Raw genomic sequence first — 23638 nt, 5'->3', positions numbered from 1 at the left:
ATCTCCAAACAAACAAAAAAACACTTTACTTACTGTATATTAACATGTTTATTAAGCATGAACCCCTATCAGTACTCCTAAACTGTAAACAATGAGGAACTGAAGTATAAAAAGAAACATATTAGGGATCGTAATAATAGACAAAAACCTTTACATTTTCTTATTGCATTTATACAATTACACAATAAGCAAAATTGAATCCTTACTAAGCAAACATTTTTGCATATACCGCCTTCTCTTTATCTTTCTGTGCCTTTATCTTTTGCTTGACTTTCAGCAATTCTGCCTGGATAGCTTTATCTTCTGGTGCTATCTCCTGAGCTTTTTTTTTTTTTTTTTTTTTTTTTGAGACGGAGTTTCGCTCTTGTTACCCAGGCTGGAGTGCAATGGCGTGATCTCAGCACACCGCAACCTCCACCTCCTGGGTTCAGGCAATTCTCCTGCCTCAGCCTCCTGAGTAGCTGGGATTACAGGCACGTGCCACCATGCCCAGCTAATTTTTATATTTTTAGTAGAGACGGTGTTTCACCATGTTGACCGGGATGGTCTCGATCTCTTGACCTCGTGATCCACCTGCCTCAGCCTCCCAAAGTGCTGGGATTATAGGCGTGAGCCACAGCGCCCGGCCTTTCCTGCGCTTTTTTTAAGATCAGCCAATGCTTGATCATATTCTTTAAATCCTTGCCATCCTTGAGCTCTTTGGTACAATGCTTTGATATTTAATGGGTCCATTTCAAGAGCCTCCAAACAACTGTCAATTGCTTCCTGCCAATTTGACATCTTCAGTTTACAAGCACCAATATTCAGTACACAGCTTAAAGCTATGGGTTGCAGCTTGGTTCTATCTGCTATCTCGATAACAGCCTTTGAACTGTCAATATATCTTAAACCTTTTGCATATTTTTTAATGGCCATCTCCCAGTTCTGGGATTTGAAAAAAGTATTTCCAATGTTTTTTAAGTCTTCTGTCATTAATAAAATTTTATCTACATCTTTTAAATCTATATCCGCATCCTCAGGGAAATCTGGATGACTGTCGCCAGAGCCATCTTTTGGGAATATTCCCCAATCATTTCCTTCCTTCAATTCTCCACATTCTGCAATAACGCACTTTTTGGCAAGTTTTTCCTTTCACTTCTACGTTTTCCAATATCCTTGCCACTCCTATTCCTTCAATTACTTTCCCAAACACCACGTTTCCCATGCAGATGAGGAGCTGGAACTGTTGTGATAAAAAACTGAGAACCATTTGTGTTGCGGCCTGCATTTGCCATGCTCAGTAAACCCTCCCGATCATGCTTATAATGGAAATTTTCATCTTCAAAATTTCACCATAAATACTTACTCCACCTGTCCCGTTCAGATTTGAGAAGTCTCCACACTGGATCATAAATTTCTTAATAATTCGATGAAAAGGGCATCCTTCGAAATGGAGAGATTTTCCAGTCGTGGGTCCAATGCCTTTTTCTCCTGTACACAGTGCACAAAAATTTTCCGCAGTTTTAGGTACAATATATGCAAACAATTCTAAGACAATTTGACCCACTCGCTCCCCTCCTATGTCCACGTCAAAGAAGACTTGAGGGTTACTGGGGTTGGAGGGCTTGGCTTGGGGGGCGGGTGCGACATCTCGACTTGCAGACGCGTTTGCACGTAGAATCCGCAAACCTCATGGCAGCCCGGCAACTCAAACTCTCCAGTCTTTTTAAAAAATTAATTTATTTAACTTTAGGTGCATACTATATCTGGCATCCCATGTTATCCCTCCCCACTCTCCCTTCCTCCCCAACCCCCACTGTCTCTCCCTTACCCCCCCAACTGCCCCTAGTGAGTGATGCTCCTCTCCCTGAGCCCACGTGTTTCATTGTTCAACACCCACCTATGAGTGAGAACATGCGGTGTTTGGCTTTCTGTTCTTGTGTCAGTTTGCTGAGAATGATGGTTTCCAGATTCATCCAAGTCCCTACAAAGGACACGAAATCATCATTTTTTATGGCTGCATAGTATTCCATGGTGTATATGTGCCACATTTTCTTTGTCCAGGCTATCATTGATGGGCATTTGGGGTGGCTCCAGGTCGTTGCTATTGTACACAGGGCTGCAATGAATATACGTGTGCATGTGTCTTTATAGTAGAACGATTTATAGTTCTTTGGGTATATACCCAATAGTGGGATTGCTGGGTCAAATGGAATTTCTATTTCTAGATCCTTAAGAAATTGCCACACTGTCTTACACAGTGGTTAAACTAATTTACACTCCCACCAACTGTGTAGGAGTGTTCCTATTTCTCCACATCTTCTCCAGCATCTGTTGTCTCCAGATTTTTTAATGATTGCCATTCTAACTGGCATGAGATGATACCTCAATGTGGTTTTGATTTGCATTTCTCTAACAACCAGTGATGATGAGCATTTTTTCATATGTTTGTTGGCCTCATGTATGTCTTCGTTTGAAAAGTGTCTGTTCATATCCTTTGCCCACTTTTGAATGGGGTTGTTTGTTTTTTCCTTGATAGGCCTTGTTTTAGTTCTTTGTAGATTCTGGTTATTAGCCCTTTGTCAGATGGGTAGATTGCAAAAATTTTTTCCCATTCTGTTGGTTGCCAATTCACTCTAATAATGGTTTCTTTTGCTGTACAGAAGCTCTGAATTTTAATTAGATCCCATTTGTCTATCTTGGCTTTTATTGCCATTGCTTTTGGTGTTTTAGTCATGAAGTCCTTGGCTATGCCTATGTCCTGGATGGTTTTGCCTATATTTTCTTCTAGTGTTTTTATGGTATTAGGTTTTATGTTTAAATCTTTAATCCATCTGGAATTAATTTTAGTGTAAGGTGACAGGTAGGGGTCCAGTTTCTGCTTTCTGCACATTGCTAGCCAGTTTTCCCAACACCATTTATTAAACATGGAGTCCTTTCTCCATTGCTTGTTTTTGCTGGGTTTGTCAAAGATCAGATGGTTGTAGATGTGTGGTGTTTCTTCTGGGGCTTCTGTTCTGTTCCATTGGTCTATGTCTCTGTCTTGGTACCAGTACCATGCTGTTTTGATTACTGTAGCCTTGCAGTATAATTTGAAGTCTGGCAGTGTGATGCCTCTAACTTTGTTCTTTTGCTTAGGATTGTCTTGGCTACATGGGCTCTCTTGTGATTCCATATGAAGTTTAAAGTGGTTTTTTCCAGTTCTGTGAAGAAGGTCATTGGTAGCTTGATGGGAATAGCATTGAATCTATAGATTACTTTGGGCAGTATGGCCATTTTCATGATATTGATTCTTCCTAACCATGAGCATGGAATGTTTTTCCATCTGTTTGTGTCCTCTCTTATTTCATTGAGCAGTGGTTTGCAGTTCTCCTTGAAGAGGTACTTTACATCCTTTGTTAGTTGTATTCCTAGATATTTCATTCTCTTTGTAGCAATTGTGAATGCTAGTTTGCTCTTGATTTGGCTCTCTGTTTGTCTGTTATTGGTATATAGGAATGCTTGTGGTTTCTGCACATTGATTTTGTATCCTGAGACTTTGCTGTAGTTGCTTATCAGTTTGAGAAGATTTTGGGCTGAGACGATGGGGTCTTCTAGATATACAATCATGTCATCTGCAAATAGAGACAGTTTGACTTCCTCCTTTCCTAATTGAATACCCTTTATTTCTTTTTCTTGCCTGATTGCTGTGGCTAGAACTTCCAATACTATATTGAATAGGAGTGGTGAGAGAGGGCATCCTTGTCTAGTGTCTGATTTCAAAGGAAATTCTTCCAACTTTTACCCATTCAGTATGATATTGGCTGTAGGTTTGTCATATATGGCTTTTATCATTTTATGACCCGTTCCATCAATAACTAGTTTATTGAGAGTTTTTAGCCTGAAGGGCTGTTTAATTTTTGTTGAAGGCCTTCTCTGCATCTATCGAGATAGTCATGTGGTTTCTGTCTTTGGTTCTGTTTATGTGATGGATTACATTTATGGATTTGCATATGTTGAACCAGCCTTGCAATCCTGAGATGAAGTCTACTTGATCGTGATGGATAAGCTTCTTGATGTGCTGTTGCAATCGGTTTGCCAGTATTTTATTGCTCATACAGTCTTTGTGGCCTTGATAGGAAACCTTGTGGGCACACTTTTGGACAAGATTTGGCCTGGGGTGGCTGGATCTGAGTGGTGGTCATGCACAGAATTAGAAATTTCTTTGTTCATTATGAATTCTCAAGTATTCATTGTGGGCATCTTCTTGCTGGAGATGCCAGCTAAGATGACAAAGGTCCAAAGAGACTCTGTAATCTGTTAAATGATTTTAAGCTCAAGGAAAAGCATCAAACTTCTTAAGTTGGAAGGGAATCTAGTGGAAAAACAGGATATGTCTCAACCTAGGTCTACTCTTAGAGTCTGCTAAGTTTAGTACTTGTCTGAAGTCTCTAAAGGAAGGATTGTTAGGTTTGTCTGAATAAAAAGAACTGGTCCTGAAACTACGACCTTTGGAGGCAATTGAGGCTGGGGGAAGAGAAAAAATATTAGCTTCTCATAAACACAGCCATTCCTAGTCATCTTCTTAGATCCCCTTACAAAGATGGCTATCCATGAAATTGTTTCTTTTATTGGTTTATTTCTCAGTGTCATAGACTAAAACACTTGTTCAAAAAGCTCATTAGCAATAAGCTGCCATGAGCCTTTGAATATTTAGTGTAAGGAAGAAAAAACAACATCTTTTTTTCACACATCACAAGGTTCATGGCTGAATAAAATACAGATTAATGAGAGAAAAACTATACAAATGTATTTAACTTAAATTTTATGTGACATGGAGCCTTCAGAAATGAGGACCCAGAGAAACCAAGAAACCTGTGTATTTTTATGCTTAGGTTTGATGAAGAAGGGACAGTCATGGGGAAGTCTGATTGAACAGAGGTGATTTGACCTAATGGTAATAAACTAGGGTGGGGGAACTTAGCAAGGACTGTACATAATCTTCCTTGTGATCCTGTGTCTTCAAAGATAAGAACATTCCTATCTTCTGAGTATTTGCTGGGCACTTTTCAAATAAGGTGCAAGAAATCTTCCTCTACTTTAGAGGAAGGTTGAAGAACTCTTTTGTGACCTTCTTTAGGGGAAAAGGGTAGGAACATGTGAGAGAGACTTTCTGGTTTCAGTTGTTTTCTCAAAATGCCAAGGTGTCACATTTTGGGGTAGTATGTCCTGAACCCCATCAATATTCTTTATTAAGAGCAGTCTGCACTAAAATTTGATAGATTCAAAAAATGTTTCCATTGACTATTCCATTGGGCATTATTATTGGATTGAAATAATATATTAAGGTAAGTGTACCAGTTGGATAGCCTAGTACTGCTTCGTTTTTAAAAAAAAAAACTAAAAAAAAAGTTTTTATACATACTTTATTGCACTTTAGGTTCTGGGGTACATGCGAAGAACACGCAGGATTGTTGCATAGGTACATACATGGCAATGTGCTTTGCTGCCTCCATCCCCCCATCACCTACATCTGGCATTTCACCCCATGTTATTCCTCCCTAACCTCCCTACCCACCACTGTCCCTCCCCTATCCCCCCCAACAGACCCCAGTGTGTCATGCTTCCCTCCTTATGTCCATGAGTTCTCATTGATCAACACCCACTTATGAGTGAGAACATGTGGTGTTTGATTTTCTGTTCTTGTGTCAGTTTGCTGAGAATGATGGTTTCCAGATTCATCCATGTCCCTACAAAGGACACAAACTCATCATTTTTTATGGCTGCATAGTATTTCATGGTGTATACGTGCCACATTTTCCTTGTCCGGTCTGTCATCAAGGGGCATTTGAGTTGGTTCCAGGTCTTTGCTGTTGTAAACAGTGCCACAATGAACATACTTGTGCATGTATCTTTTTTAATAGAATGTTTATAATCCTTTGCATATATACCCAGTAATGGGATTGCTGGGTCAAATGGAATTTCTATTTCCAGGTCCTTGAGGAATCACCACACTGTCTTCCACAATGGTTGAACTAATTTACACTCCCACCAACAGAGTAAAAGTGTTCCTATTTCTCCACATCCTCTCCAGCATCTGTTGTCTCCAGATTTAAAAAAACAAAAATTTTAAAGTTTTAAAACATTTGCTCATGCTTCATGTCCATGATGGGTTGGCTTGTTGGAGTGGGTGTGTGGGCAAGAGGATGTGTTCCACATTGTCTTTTGTCAAGAACCCTGATAGGAGAAACTAAATGACCACACTGCCAGAATGTCAAGTCAAAAAAAAAAAAAAAGTCAGGGTGGGAAGAAATGATGCAGACAGAAAGGAAGAAAGCAGATCGCATAGCAATTCCTAAAGCTTCCTGTCGAAGTGACACACATCACTTCTGCTCACATTTCATTGGCCAAAAAGCTTACATGGCCACACCTAACTTCAAGGTGCAGGGAAGTGTATTCTTACCAATTTCTAAGAAAGAAAACTAAGCACTTTGGTGAACAACATTAATGACTACCAGACTGAACTTTAATTCATGTGAACTCCACTAATGCTTAAGTTTATTTTAATTAAAAGTTTATCTGTCAAGTCCCTGTGTCTTACAAAGACAGCTAGAGGCAGCTAGTCTTACACCTGTACTTCTGATAAATTGTCCTCTCCATAGACATGGAAATGAACTTCAATGTAGCAGCAGATTTTAAAGGAGCAGATGAGTAGTTAGCTATGAGTATGCCACCATATCTAAGCCATTGGCTCTAGAGTATCATCTTTTGGGGGTCATCCATAAAAGGAATCAGAAATGAGTAAACAGAAGAAGGCACCCTAGTATAGTAAGAAAGAAGACAGCAGTTGAAGTCAGAAGACCGGTTTTAGTCTCCAACTTTTCAGTTTACCAAATGAGTGATTATGTGTCCATCGTGCATCTTCTAGGAGCCTTTGTGTCCCCATCTGAAAGTTAAAGAATCAAATGAATATTACATGCAAAATATTTTGTGATTCATAAGCACTATGTAACCATCACAGAAAGGAAGAATACATTATTCAGAACCCTGGGCTTGTCTGAGCTGTGTGCAGATTTTAATGAATCCCTGATTCTGTCTCCGAAAACAGAATTACTATTTGGCATGGTACCAATCCTTTTCATTTTTATATAAGTCAACAACTCTAATTTTACATGCACAAAATTCAATAATAATAAAATGATATTTTATAATACTTTCCAGAATTATACCATAACACCCAAAACCCACATCAACTGCCATCATCAAACAGAGAAAAAGACCCTAAGAAACTAGGTGAGTCATAAAAACAACAGAACAGAAGACAAATTTCCTGAACACAAAAAATAAAGTCTCCCTGAAGGAAGGCAAAAGACAAAAAAGAGAGAGTAAAATGTAAGTTCTTGTATCTTTATGCCTGATCTTATAACATTAGAAGCCTATATATTATTTGCAACCACTCCCTTTAGTATATCACATATTTTGAATATTTAGGAGCTCTTTGCTCATTCAGTAAATACTATTGTGAGCTTAGCAACTGTAAATTTAGGTTTTGGAAATATTTTTGGCCATTTTAAAAGCTTCAAGTCTTTTTTTCCTTTCTCTTTCCTCTCCTTCCCACCTTAGGTCTTCCTACATTTATTAACTATAGAGCTGCTTTGTGTCACATAGGGTACTGCTCTTAAGGATATCAATGTGCTTAGAGTATTTTCCCTGCCCTAGAAGCATGCAGAAGCTAGAGATGGTAATGGGGTAGAGGCTGAAATATACCTATAAATACGATGTGACAGAAGCAGGTAAAAGAAAGTAACTCTGTTTAGGGAGGTCAGGAAAGTCTTCACAGAAAAGGTGGCATTTGAGTTGAGTTTACTGTGTGTGAAAAGTAGGGTAAGAACTTCTAGATAGAGAAAACAGCTTGTGCTAAAGCAGAAAGTTGAGAAATACCCTCATACATCTTGAACCTCGAATGGTTCAAAGTATCTCAAATAGAGGATATCTGTGGCAAGGTGAGATTACACAGATGGGCAGGAGCCTGACCATGGTGGCTTTATGGGCAATAGCCAAGGAGTTTGTGGGGTGTACTAAGTGGACTTTAAATAGTCAGATTTTAAAAAGAAGACTAACATTATCGTTCTTGTTTACTCTGAAGTTTATAAATTTGTGAATTAGTATATTAATCAATATGTTGATATCTAAAATTAACCTTTTACTTTGTCTCGAAATTTCATAAAAAAAATTGGTGTCTTTTAGGGAACCTAATCTACATACCCAGCATTTTAACTCCAAAGCATTTGAGTCTGATTGGTTTGTGGGGTTGTGCTTGACTTTAGTGTAATCATTACAGACAGACACAGGGAATGTCCTTGAGATTTGTCCATTGTGTAACTCAGTGCTAAAAGCTTTTGAATGAATAAAGCTGGCATGCAATTTCTTTCTCTTTCCCATGCCTTCTCAGTTTTGCTAACAACCCTAAGTGCTTAACAAGCTAATTTTTGATAGCCAAAGAGCCAAAGTAATAGTTTTATGGTCCTAATTTTTCATAGTGAGTTCAACTTTGTTGGATGTTATGACAATAAAGACCTTTGGAAAAAAGTAAGCATAAACAATTGCCATGATTCAGATACATTAGCAAGCTGGAAACATTTTGGTCATTGTTACTGGATGCCTTGAAAGAAAACTCAGTAATACATGCTCTCTTTTCTGTAAGTAGAACATCTACACATTTATATCAGACTTAGAGATTAGAAAATGCTTATAGTAGATTTAAATGGAATATAAGCTATGCTACTGGGATATTTTGTTTGGGTATGCAACCAAAATCTTGATTAACTACGTGACTAAGATTATAATACGTACACTATTTTTAAATTAAAAATGGATAAGACCAATAAGATGGGTAGCATTTTCTAAGCAAAACATCAAATGATTGTCCTTGGATTCTGACATCACTAGGACATTATACCAGGTTCTACAGGAGGGTATATCAAAAGCAAAATCAGATTTCGTGAGTAGAGAAAGAACACTTGAAAATAAAGTTTAGCTGAATATAGGCAGAACCAGATTATAATGCTATAAGATGACGTTAGCTTAACCTAACTTTTTCTTATCTCTGTAAGGTATTTATTTACTTCATCCTTACCCTGTTCATATTAAATGTTGGTCTCTTGGCCACAGCTAAAATGGGAAATGGTTAATTCTTAGCAAAATTCTAAGGGCTTGAATTCTGGTTTACTTAATAGATTGGAAAAATACTTAGCTAGACAGTTCACTCATGGTGTTCCTTGTACACCCCTCCTCCCTGGCAGCCATGGGGAGAACAGATGAAGGCTCTGTTTTGGGGGAGATGTGGGAGAACACTTCTGAGGTGAGCAGAAATTCTTCCTGAGGACATTTCCTGAATCCTGGAAATTTGGTCCTCTGGAAAATTTAACTAATTAAAGGCACAGCCTGCAGATGGGGCTTGATTTATACATTGAGCCACTTCCAGGGAGAAAGAGAAACCAGCAAAATTTTTGTTGGTTTGTTTGTTTTAGCCATTGTAGGAGACCGGTGAGGGAAACTGGAAATTTTAGCAACTTCTTCAAATGCTAATTTACCCCATATGACATTGGCAAAACTATGTTCATCCGCAGCCACACTGGAGGTTGAGAAAGTAGTCTGAAAGCTTCAAAAAGACATACGGGGGGAGTGTAACTACCTCAGGCACTCCATTGGTCTCTAAATCAAGACATATGGTAGACTATTAAGATGTCTGAAGTGACAGGCTAGAGAGCTGGGCTGGAAACTTATGAACAATGGGACTGAAATTCTGAAGTCTTTCAGAGCTGCAGAGGAAGAAACCAGTTAGGCTCTCAATTAAAAGCTCGAGATGGTCATTTTCAATAAGACGACTGACTCATAAGCGGATGAACAATGAGAACACGTGGACACAGGGAGGGAAGCATCACACACTGGGGTCTGTGCGGGGGAACTAGGGGAGGGACAGCAGGGGGTAGGGGGTTGGGGAGGGATAACATGGGGAGAAATGCCCGATATAGGTGATGGGGAGGAAGGCAGCAAACCACATTGCCATGTATGTACCTATGCAACAATCTTGCATGTTCTTCACATGTACCCCAAAACCTAAAATGCAATTAAAAAAAAAGAAAGAAGATGACTGAAACAGATATATACTGAGACTTACACAATGTATAGTCCAGCTCTAACCCACATCAATTCCTGACTGTGCAAAATGATCAGCTGCTTAACTGAGTGGCATAACAGAAGAATGGGTAAACCCTGTTTGGTGAAAGATAACATCCTTTGGACCCTCTCTATTTCTTTTATACTTAACGTCTGACACACAATAAAATATTACTATACATGCAAAAAGACAGGAAAATTCTTATTAATAATGAAGGAAAAGATGGAAATAGTAGCACACTAATGAATGATTCAGATATCAGAGTTACCAATCAAGGCCTTTGTAATAACAATAATTAATATATTAAATAAATTAGAGAAAAAGATAAAAAGAATAGATGAAGGTATGCAGATTTTTTCCAGACAATTATATTCTATTAAATAATAAGAAATAGATAACAGACAATTGAAAAATACAGTTTCCACAATTAAGAACTCAACAGATGGATTTAACAGCAGATTGTAAGCTGAAGTATACAGGACAAGTGAATTAAAATATAGGTCAACAAAAACACACAAAATTAAGAATATGGAAAAAATTAGAAGAAAAAATGAATAGAGATATATAGGATGATCCAAAGGTCTAACATACATATGATTGGTGTCACAGAAATAAAAAGAGAAAATGGGTGGAATCACTATTTATGTTTTTCAAACTGATGAAAGATATAGACTGAGAGATTCCAGAAGCTTCGAGAACCCCATTTTGAAGATAAACAAATCAAACTATACCACAGTGTGTTAAAGAGTCTTCCGAAAACCAAATATAAAGAGAAAAACTTAAAGTTGTTGCCTTAAAAAGAGAAACACTAAGACTAAAATCTAACTTCTTAACTAAAATGATGGAAACTAGAAAACAATAAAAGGACATTTTAAAAATGTCAACTTAACTGCCAACCTATAATTTCATACACAAAATTTTATATCCTTTAAAAATAAAAATAAATATAGTTTTAGTCAAATAAAAAATAAGAGAATTTGTCACTAGTAGGCCCACCATTGTAAAATTAAATGAACTTCTCTCAGGTAGAAAAATGATTCCAGGCAACCCACAGAATGGGAGAAAATTTTTGAAATCTATCTATCTGACAAAGGGCTAATATCCAGAATCCACGTGAAACTTAAACAAACTTACAAGAAAGAAACATACGAATCCATCAAAAAGTGGGTGAAATATATGAACAGACACTTCTTAAATGGAGACATTTATATAGCCAACAAACATACGAAAAAAAGCTCATCATCACTGGTCATTAGAGAAATGCAAATCAGAACCACGATGAGATACCATCTCACACCAATTACAATGACGATCACTAAAAAGTCAGGAAACAACAGATGCTGGAGAGGATTTGGAGACATAGGAATGGTTTACATTATTGGTGGGAGTGTAAATTAGTTCAACCATTGTGAAAGACAGTGTGATGATTCCTCAAGGATTTAGAACTGGAAATATCATTTGACCCAGAAATCTCATTACTGGGCATATACCCAAAGGATTATAAATCATTCTACTATAAATACACATGCACATGTTTGTTTATTGCAGTACTGACCACAATAGCAAAGACTTGGAACCAACCCAAAAGCCCATCAATGATAGACTGGATAAAGAAAATGTGGCACATATACACCATGGAATACTCTGCAGCTGTAAAAAAGAATGAGTTCATGTCCTTTGCAGGGACATGGATGAAACTGGAAACCATCATTCTCAGCAAACTAACACAGGAACAGAAAACCAAACACTGCATGTTCTCACTCATAAGTGGGAGTTGAACAATGAGAACACATGGACACAGGGAGGGGAACATCATATACTGGGGCCTATTGAGTGATGAGGGCTAGGAGAGGGAGAGCATTAGGAGAAATACCTAGTGTAGATGATGGGTTGATGGGTTCAGCAAACCACCAAGGCACGTATATACTTATGTAACAAACCTGCACATTCTGCACATGTATTCCAGAACTTAAAGTAAAATTTAAAAAAGAAATTAAGAAAAGTAAAAATAAAATGATAAATGATTCCAGATACAACATGAAAATATAGGAGAAAATTTCAAACTTCAGGAAAGTAAATATGTGGATAAATTAAATGACTAGTGGTTATATGTATGCAACAAGAATTGTAATGTCATATATATTTGCATATAATATGTATTATAATAAAAACAACTGAATTACAATGGAAACATATCACTGTATTGCTGTAGGTAATTCAGTGCTTAGAGAGAAACTGCAGCACTACAATTTTGATTTGGTATGTTTCCATTTTATTTTGGTTCAAAATGTTTTCTAATATCTAGCTTAATTCCATGTGGTCAGAGAATATGCTACATATCTTAGACAAGAAGAAAGACTGAAAATCAATTATTTAAACTTATAAGTTAAGAAGCTAGGTAGTAGAAAGCACATCAAAACTAAAGAAAACCTAAAGAAAGAAATAAACAAATTGAAATAAACAATGAAAAGAAGAAAAATTAACAAAACTGAGGCTTGAGACTTAAAGTTGATAAAGTTTTAATAGGATTAATCAAGAAAAAATAAAGAATCCATAAGTTTTCAGAAGTGAAAATACACAGATCACAATATTTTCGGTGAGATAATATTATGAATGCTTTCTCCAGTAAAATTACTGATTTGAATGAAATAAATTAATGACTCAAAAAACTCAACAACTTACTAATTTTGCTATAAGAAGAAACAGAAAATGTAAACAATCAGACATGTGTTTAAAAAATTGGATTCTTAGCCAAAACCTTCTCATATTCCAATTCTGAGGCCCACGTAGTTTCACTGCTGATTCTTTCAAACATTTAAGAAAGACAACAGCAATATTGTACAAATTCTCTAAGAGAAAAGAAAAATAGGAAACATTTTCTGATCCTTTTAAAGAGGCACCATAATACGGATTATAAAATGGTCAAAGGCAGAATAACAAAGGGACATTATATACCAAGTTTTCTCATGAACATTGATGGAAAATTCTTAAGAAAACATTAACAAATTCAACTGAGCAATACACAGAAATGAGGATACATCACCCTTAGGGAGAGTTTATTTTAAGTATGCAAAAGTAGTTTACCATCAGAAATCACTCAATATAATTCATTACATTAGCTGACTATAGGAAAAGAATAAGAATTTGTCAGTAGATTTAGCAGCATCACTGAATATAAGGTTAATCTGCATAATTTAGAAAGTCTTTCTATATACCAGAAACACGAAAAAAAAAATTTAGAACATTATCACCAATGTATCGAAAATCATATACCTAGTATGTTAGTTCATTTTGTGTCGCTTATAACAGAATACTTGAGATTGGGTAAATTAAAGAAAGAGTTGATTTAGCTGTAGTTCTGCTAGCTGGCAAGTGTGGGAAGCATAGCATTGGCGTCTGCTCAGCTTCTGCTGAGGGCCACATGCTAAGTCAAAATATGGCAGAGAGGGTCAAAAGAGAAGTAAACACATGGGAAGAGATACCAACAGTGAGGAGAAACCTTGCTTTATAGCAATCCCTTCTTGCAGAAACAAATCCATTCCTGAGGAATTAATCTAGTCTCAGTAAAGCATGAACTTATTATCATGAGAAAGGTACCAGGCCATTTACAAGGAATCTGCTGCCAGGACCCAACACTTCTCCCACTAAGCCCCATCTCCCAGTACTGCCACACTGGAGATCAAATTTCAACAGGAGTCTTGGTGGGGACAAACAAGATTGCAATCATAGTATGTAGGAACCAAAGCAATAAACATGTAAACACCTCTACAGTCAAATTACAGAATGTTATTGAGAAAAATGAAAGAGGATCTAAACAAATGGTGAGATATTCCATGTTCATAGGTGGAAGACTCAATGCTGTTAAGATATTAAATCTGCCTAAGTTAGTCTACATATTTAGTTTGGTGTAGCTCTAATTTTTAAAACCAGCATACTTTTTATTAAATGCAAATTGGAACTGCAAACGGCCAAGGATATCCAAGGTATTCTTGGAGAAGAACATGGCTAGAGGGCTTCTTTGACCAGATATCAAAATTTATTATAAAATTATAGTAGTCAAGACAGTGTGGTATTTGTAAGACAGAAAAACTGACCATCGGAACAGAAGAGAGAGTTCAGAATTAGACTAACATAGTCACCTGATTTGTGACAAACAAAAGAAAAAATGTCAATGCAGTGCAGCAAAGAGAAAATAGTTTTTTCAATAAATGATGCTGAGTCCTAAAATACAAAATTAGCCAGGCATGGTGGTGCATACCTGTAATCCCAGCTCCTCCGGAGGCTGAGGCAGGAGAATCATTTGAGCTGAGATCGTGCCATTGCACTCCAGTCTGGGGAACAAGAGAGAAACTCTGTCCCCACACCAAAAAAAAAAAAAAAAAAAAATTCTCCCAACCAACCCACAGAACTCTGAGAAAAAACAAAGTTTTGTTTTAAGACACTTAAAAAAAAAAAAAAAAGAAATAGTCAAATTCAGATGGATTATAGATTTAAATGTAAAAGGCAAAACAATAAAGCTTTTAGTGGAAAAGTTTTATGATCCTCTTTATGATCTTGGAGCAGACAAAGACTTTAAAATGGAACACAGATGACAATGAGTTCGTGTCCTTTGTAGGGACATGGATGAACCTGGAAACCATCATTCTCAGCAAACTGACACAAGAACAGAAAATCAAACACCATATGTTCTCACTCATAGGCGGGTGTTGAACCATGAGAACACATGGACACGGGGAGGGGAACATCACACACTGGGGTCTGTTGGGGGGAACTAGGGGAGGGACAGCAGGGGGTGGGGAGTTGGGGAGAGATAGCATGGGGAGAAATGCCAGATATAGGTGAAGGGGAGGAAGGCAGCAAATCACACTGCCATGTGTGTACCTATGCAACAATCCTGCATGTTCTTCACATGTACCCCAAAACCTAAAACACAATAAAATATATATTTAAAAAAATAAAATGGGACACCAAAAGAACTATTTCTAAAACAAAAATAATGATAATACAGTTTACATCAAAATTAATAACTGCTTGAAGAACCTCAGGGTATATGTATCCAGAATGCATACAGAACTACAAATCAATAAGAAAAAGGCATATAATCAGTAGAGAAATAAACAAGACTGGAATAAGTTTAATGGAGAATATTCAGTCTTACTAGTTATCAGGAAAAAACAAAAAGACAATACTGTACATTCACTAGAATGGCTAAAACAGAAAGAGCAGAGACTCCTGAGTCTTAGTAAGGATGTGAAATCACAGAAATTGTTGGCCGTGAGTCACTGCTGGTAGGAGTCTAAATTGGTACAATGACATCGACAAACAGTTTGGCAATATCTTCTAAGCAATACGATGCTTAGGCATATAACCCAACAGAAATGTGTACATAGCTTTATGAAAAGACATGTTCTATATTGTCTTAGGAGGACTATTTATAAAAGTACAAAACTGAAAATTGCCTGAGTGCCTGTCAAGGGAGAGTGGATTAATGAATTGTGGGATCATCACAAAGTGTAACACTGGATAGCCCCATACTGTGGACAAATGTTTTTCTCCAAATTCATTATTCGGAAACGTGTAGCTGCTTCCAGAGCGTGTCTAATACTATTGGAGCAGACATTTCAGGATGAAACAAGAGGTCCAATGGGGTTAACTCTACGGAGGGCTCCATGAGCCTGTGGTGAGAGGTTTGGCCTGTGAGAGACAACGTTTCTGTCTTTTACGATTCAGCCTTCATTATTCCCACGTGGCTCAGCAGTATCTGAGCAGCTTGAGTTGGCGAATGCATCCCTTAGGATGCAGAACCATGGGGTGACTAAAAGTGATCAGTCCTTTCAACCACTTTAATGGCATTTGCCCAGTGGGATAGAGCTAAAGTACATTTAGATCTTCAAAGTCGTCATCTTTTTTTGCTGGTTGTTTTTTGATAGGGAGATAGAACTGGAAAATACAACCACAGGTATTTGACAAAAGTACTCTTGTGTGAGGAGTCTTGCATTTCAAATCTGTCCCTGAGGCTGAGGTTGGTATTTTGCCATGCCTTAATGTGATATCTAACATGAAGTGAGAAGAAAACACAGGTAGAGGGTTGGTTGTTTTCTCCTGAGAGTGACTAAGACACAAACCCTCAAGAGTTAAATTCATCTGCCATCAAACTAAGTTTTGCAGTGTCTTTTTAAGAGCCAGGAAATTCTACCACCAAATAAAATACATTTTTTAATCCACGTTACTACGCTACCGACAAGTCTTCACTTCAGAACTCATCACTGAGAAATGTGTAGCTGCTTCCAGACTCTGCCTAACACTGTTGGAACAGACATTTCAGAAAAAATGAGAACCCCAGTCTCAGTAACTCCATGCAGGGTGCCGAGCTTCTCTGTGGAGGGTTTGGCCTGTGAGAGGCAATCCTATCATTTGCCAATTTGGCCTGCGTTATTCCCACGTGGCTTACCAATATCTGAGCAAGTCTGGCCTTCTGTCAGCTGGGCACTTAGGTAGTATGTCCCTTGAGGCACAGAGTAACCAAAGTGATCAGTTCCTCTAGTCATTTTAATATGTTTTGGTGCACACAAAAAAATTCAAGAACATTAATCATATTAACTCATATATATATGTTTTACATTCCCTGGCCTGAAATGGAAATGTCACTACTGGGCATCAGCCATCACAGACTTGGCTATTTAAGCAAAGTTGGGAGAAAGCAGAGCTGGTGGCCGAGTGAGTTGCCCGAATCATTAAGAGTTGGAGTGAGTTCGGATACAGTTCTCACTACTTACCCCTGTTCCTGGCAACACTGATCATTGCGGCTGTGCCACGGGCCTCTGGGACTCAGGAATCTAAGCCTGTGCTGAGAGAAGGGAAGTCCAAGTCCTCCCAGAAACGAGAAGCCTCAGAGTAACCTCATGTGGCCCACATGTGCCTGGCCTCTGTGCCAGTCAGCTCTCGGCTGGGGTACCAGTTAATCCTTCCCGAGTCTGTGTGGAGTCCCCTGGTGTCCACAGGGAAGGCACGTTGAGGACATTGGGGAGATTTATCATGTTTCAGAGCAGGCTCAGCTGTCTTCAGTTCCCACTTATTATGTAACTTCCACAGAAGCAAGAAGATAGTTTTTCTAATTAGAGGGTGTGTGGAAGTGGGGAGAGAACGGAAGAGAAATAGAGATATTTCCAGGCAGAATATTCTTGGCAGAGAAATACAGGAGGTCAAAGAATTTTAGAGATGGAGAGAAACCTTGGATATAAACTTATCTAAATTTTTTGGTTTACATACGAAGAAATAAAGCTTCAAACAAGTCAAGTGATGGATACAAGGTCATAGGGGTATAGACAGCAATTCAGAATTAAGATTTTTTTCCCAAAGGTTGAGATTTTTGTCTTTCTTTCGCTTTCTACCTCGCTGTAATCATACACACTCACACCTTCATGTTTCAGTTAAGAAAATCATATTTTTCTTAAAATCTCCATTACGTACTCATACTACTGAAGTTATATAATATTGAGCAACCTTTTTTTCCACACTTATTTGTTAGGTCCAAGGATTGTTTCCTCTTGGCAATAGCAAATTCATCATTCTCTAGTTTCTCCTACCTTAAAAATTAAGGGGTTTTCTTCTCCTTCGCTCCATTTGTCTGACAGCACCCTCAATCAAAAACAAACAAGCTGTGAATCGGTTAAAAAGGGGACGGGGTGGTGGGGGGAGTCTTTAGAAATTGTGTTTAGTCCCTACTGGCCTTAGGAAAACACAAGAATTGGTGATCAAGTACATTCAGCAGGATGGCTGCCTTTCAAGGGAAACAGTATCTGGATATTTCTATGTCTAGACCACAGAGGAAAAATGTTTCCTTGGTAATTAACCCACTGAAAGCAGAATAGGCCCACGTGGCTATAAGAAATAGAGATAGAGAGGAGTTAGACGGATGAAGTTACTGAAGATTTGTCCTAAAGATGGCATTGTTGGTGATACATTTATAAAAGCTTGTTCACTAGTCTGTATTTCAGCATTTTAAATTCAGACCCTCCATAGAGTGAAGAATAAATAGGATTGCTAAGAAGTGATTGGTTTTCTTAGCCAGTCAATAGTAGTTTTTCATTTTACTGTTTCATTTCACTCTCCATTTGCATGCTACCGGGGAGGGTCTTGTGAGAAACCTCCCTTCCCTCGAGTATGAAGCAGGGGCTCTATAATTAAGATCTTCAAGACATTTTTTTTTAAAAATTGGGAATTAAGATGTTAAAAGGTGGCTAGACACATAGTTTTTCTGGGTTCTGGAGATGAAAACTATCTGAATCTGGGTAGAATTATGAATCTCATTTGATTTGATAATCACAGTCTTTGGATCTTGCCCCTTCATTTACAAAAGCTAGATATAAGTTGATGTGTATTATTATCTAACTAAATAACTTATTTAAAATATTCTTTGAAGGCATAGGCCATGAAATAGCCCAGATTGCACTGAAATATTTTGAACATTTTATGTGGGTACTATCCATTAGCGATCATAGAAAAGGGAAAGATTTCTTTTACATTTAAGTTTCCTAAGTACGACCTCACATTTTCCTTCCACAACCATTTATAAAATGCTACTGCAGACTTACCGAGATGTTTAAAATCATGGGGATCTGAAATGACAGAATACGCAGGGTCTACTTGAGAAATACACTTTATAGAGAGAAATAAGATAAATTCAAAAACAAGTGTACATATGGTTAATATTACATTAATGAAATAGCAGTGCCGAGAAATATACAAGACAAGCATGGCCAGTGTGTGTGGTGAAGGTAGTTAGGGGAGGATTTTTACAAACCTCAGCTAATTGATGAAATAATGTGTTAAGGGATGCTTAAATAGTTATGAAGGAAATAAAAAATAAAATACCTCAAACTAATCTTTTAGCTTGATTTTTTTTTTTTTTTTTTGCATTTTCTTCTAAGCCTTTTCCATAATTTTAGGAATCTCCAGTGGAGCATGAGTCCAGGCCAGTGCCATCCTTCCCAGCTCTGGCATGCCTGCCCCATCTCTCCTGCTTCCCTCTTGTGAAAACTCCCCCTCCCTCCACCAGGCTGCTCATTACCGTGGGACCTATCTCCTTTGCCCGAAATCAACTTTTTCAACACGATTCCCCACCACCCCTCCTTTCACCTTTCAGACTTCTGCTCACGCTTTGAAGCCTGGCATTGCATTTTCCAAGAATTCTTCCTAGGATGCTTCCTACTCCTCCACTCCCTGTTTTTCTACCTTTTTTTTTTAAGCCTCATCTCCCTTTCCCTGGAGATTATATGAGATGCTCCTCCTTTGTGACCTTATAAGAACCCTTTGCAATTTTTATTGGTGTATTCACCATATTAGATTTCAATGATTTATCCTTCCAACTATGATGTGAGCACTTTGAGAGGAGGAATTGTATCTTATTGAGGCTGTATTCTTAGTGCATATTCTACCACACATGAAAGGTTCTATAAAGTTTACTGAAAGAATAGACTGGGGTCCTGACTACAGTGATGAATGAATAATACAGAGGCTCTTCCCTCAAGGAGGTGTAATCTGGTAGACAGGCAGACACCACACACACACAGACACAGACACACACACACACACACACCCCTCCCTGATCTCCACCCACCCACTATAATTTGTGCTAATACAATAAACAAAAAGCTGTATGATAAAGAATAATAGACTAAATATGCCTTACATGGGAAATTATACATGTTTGGCTGTAGTTACAAACAATGGAATCCACTGTGGTTTGTTCTAGCAGAAAATTAATTCATCAACATATAAAAGGTGAGTCACAGTGTCTCTGAGAAGATTGGGGAACAGGGAACAATATTCACACATACTCCAGGGTCTGCTCCAGCAAAAGCAGCATAGCCACCACCACTTGGCTCTGAAACTACAACGTTCACAAATCCCCCACCCTACCAATGATGCTCAGGGTGGGCTGTCAGAATCTCCACCCTTACTGCCCAGAATAGCTTGTCATCTCCACCACCTGCTTTCTGAAAAGTGAGTACCAATGAGACTGACTCCACCCCCTTCTCAGTGGAAGGCTAAAGTCTGATGCAGCTGACTGGCAGATCCTGGCTCACAGACTTGTACTCCAGCTGCAGTGGAGCAATGGAGCTTGGAAGTTGAGTTCTGGTATTTACTTTGGGGAAGTGTGTTTCACAAGGCAAGTATTACTACATACTTGGAATTTCTATTAATATAAAAGAATATTAAAGAGATGCTAGCAAACCACAAAAGAAGGTCACTGTAACTTAAGAAAAAGCGCTCTGAGAAGGTAACATTAACATTGATGTCCGAAGGATGATAAGGAATTTGCCAGGCAAAAACCAGTGTTTTGACAAACATGGTGAATGTTTTATTTATGGCAGGGAAATGCTTCACAGCTTCCAGGAACTGAAAGAATTCCACCATGGCTAAGGAGTGATGAGTGATAGAGAGAGGGCCAGGGCTGAGGCTGGAGATGGTACCAATAATTCAAAGCCTTGTAGGAGATGTGAAAAGGTTTGTATTTATTTATTTCTTTATTTTTCTTTTTTTAAAATTATACTTTGAGTTCTGGGGTACATATGCAGAACATGCAGGTTTGTTACAAAGGTATACAGGTGCCTTGGTGATTTGTTGGATCCATCCCCCCATCATCTACATTAGGTATTTCTCCTAATGTTATCCCTCCCCAATGCCCCCACTCCCTCCTATCCCTCCCCTAGCTCCCTACCCCCCCGACAGGCCTCTGTGTGTGATGTTTCCCTCCCTGTGTCCATGTGTTCTCATTGTTTAACACCCACTTATGTGTGACAACATGTGATGTTTGGTTTTCTGTTCTTGTGTCAGTTTGCTGAGAATGATGGTTTCCAGATTCATCCATGTCCTTGCAAAGGACATTAACTCATCCTTTTTCATGGCTGCATAGTATTCCATGGCGTATATGTGCCACATTTTCCTTATCCAGTCTATTTTTGATGGGCATTTGGGTTGGTTGCAAGTCTTTATTCTCTTTGTAGAAATTGTGAATGGGAGTTCACTCATGCTTTGACTCTCTGTTTGCCTGTTATTGGTGTACAGGAATGCTTGTGATCTTTGCACATTGATTTTGTATCCTGAGACTTTGCTGAAGTTGTTTATCAGCTTAAGGAGGTTTTGGGTTGAGACGATGGGATCTTCTAAATATATAATCATGTCATCTGCAAATAGAGATAATTTGACTTCCTCTTTTCCGAATTGAATACTCTTTATTTCTTTTTCTTGCCTGATTGCTCTGTCCAGAACTTCCAATACTATGTTGAATAGGAGTGGTGAGAGAGGGCATCCTTGTCTGGTGCCAGATTTCAAAGGGAATGCTTCCAGTTTTTGCCCATTCGGTATGATATTGGCTGTGGGTTTGTCATAAATATCTTTTATTACTTTGAGATACGTTCCATCGATACCTAGTTTATTGAGAGTTTTTAGCATAAAGGGCTGTTGAATTTTGTCAAAGGCGTTCTCTGCATCTATTGAGATAATCATGTGGCTTTTGTCTTTGGTTCTGTTCATGTGATGGATTACATTTATAGATTTGTGTATGTTGAACCAGCCTTGCAACCCAGGGATGGTGGAGGGTGTTGGTTGATTTTAAGAGTTTGGTTTGGGACATTGTAGTGGCTGCTTAAACTCACCACCCAGATCTGTAGATATTACCTAGATAACAGAAGTCACAGAAATGTAGGTTATCCTTACCTGTGAACCTGACACCTCAAGGAAGATGTCAGACGTGCAAAGCCTATTGCCCCAGCTGTGAGAATGCTGTCAGCAGACAAGCTTCAGCTGTCACTCCCATCAGGAATGCCCTTAGCAAGCCACTTCACACAATGTCATGCTGCCTCCGGGGGTGGGGAACAGGCAAGTCCAATGACTGGTAAAGGCGTTGCCATCTTGTTCCAACAGGTGACAGTCTTAAAGGCGTGCTAGTTCCAGAGCTCCTCATAACTTAGCCAGCTCGGTCATTGGCCCTGTTTCTCCCCCTTCTCACTTCTGCTCCACGAGTACTGATTTCAAGCATACACTTTAGTAAACACCTAAACCGTGTCTTAGCATCTTTTTTCTAGGAAACCCAGCTGTGAAGAGGATGCCAAGAGTGGATTAAGAAATCACGTGCTAAGATGGAGTTCTGGAGCCAGATTACCTGCCACTTTGCCGACAATGAAAACCACAACTCTGGTAGTCGGTGAATCACAAAGAAGCCTGCTACAACCATCCAGTTGTGAAATGTTTTACTGGTGGTACGTCGGGATGGTACAGCAGTATAAGGGAATCCACCAGTTGGTTCCATATATCAGGCATTTGAGGCATATGGGTGAAATAGAAACAAGCAACAAAAAATTGTGCGTCTATTGCTAAGCCCGACTGATGCCCTGAATAGATTATGAAAAACCAAGATTATTTAGAGAGCTTACATGGAGTCACACAAGGAGGTTCTAACCTGTGGGGGTAGGGTAAAAAAAACAGAGAACTTGGCTGAGAGCTTGAACGGCTGAGCCACTCATTCTTTAGAAGGTTAAACTCCCAGTTGAGACAGGTCTGCTCTGCCATTGAGTACTCTGGTGAGAAAAGAATCTTAATATATTGGATAGGAACATCTGGATTTATACCCTTGAACATCTTGAGTCTCAGATTTCCCTAAGCCCTTTGGGCCTTTAGAATTGGCCCACCAAGAATTGTGGTTCTCTCGTTGCCTGGGATTTGAGATAAAGCAGAAGACTCTCTCCCTCCAGCCAGCATGTGTCTTCTTTGGAATCTACTCCACCCTCCTTCCTAGCCATTTGAGCTATAATTGCCATGTTACAACAAAGCCCACCTGATGAGTGCTGGTCTTAATAACATATAAAATGGACTATACACCAAAAAAGCTCCAAGACCTAGCCAGCAGATATCTTCAGGAACCGGGGGGAAACACATTGGATTGATGAAGGGGACCAGAAAAAAAATGATGATCTTCTAGGTTACATAAATTTTTTTTTTTTTTTTTGAGACGGAGTTTCACTCTTGATACCCAGGCTGGAGCGCAATGGCGCGATCTCGGCTCACCGCAATCTCCGCCTCCTGGGTTCAGGCAATTCTCCTGCCTCAGCCTCCTGAGTACTGGGATTACAGGCACGCGCCACTGTGCCCAGCTAATTTTTTGTATTAGTAGAGACGGGGTTTCACCATGTTGACCAGGATGGTCTCGATCTCTTGACCTCGTGATCCACCCGCCTCGGCCTCCCAAAGTGCTGGGATTACAGGCTTGAGCCACCGCGCCCGGCCTAGGTTACATAAATTATTAACAACACCCTGGCAAGAACTCCAGAAGATGGTGAATCATCAATCATGCCTACCTAATGAAACCTCCATAAAACCCCCAAAACTAGGGGTTTTGAGAGCTTCCAGGTTGGTGAACACATGGAGGTGATAGGAGGGTGGCTCATATAGAGACAGAATAGAAGTTCTGCAGTCCTTCCCGTATGTCTTGGCCTATGT

General features: G+C 38.8%; 1 pseudogene; it reads right to left on the bottom strand.

Moving 5' to 3' along the window:
* Positions 1-205: 205 nt before the first annotated feature.
* LOC105734436 (peptidyl-prolyl cis-trans isomerase D-like) lies at positions 206-22451 on the bottom strand (annotated as a pseudogene).
* Between the last annotated feature and the right edge of the window lie 1187 nt (positions 22452-23638).

Source organism: Aotus nancymaae, unplaced genomic scaffold, assembly GCF_030222135.1.
Source record: "Aotus nancymaae isolate 86718 unplaced genomic scaffold, 86718_ANA_hifiasm-v0.15.2.pri h1tg000011l, whole genome shotgun sequence".
NCBI classification, from domain to species: domain Eukaryota; kingdom Metazoa; phylum Chordata; class Mammalia; order Primates; family Aotidae; genus Aotus; species Aotus nancymaae.
The sequence above is the reverse complement of the archived record's forward strand: the minus strand, read 5'-3'. Positions and strand labels throughout refer to the sequence as shown.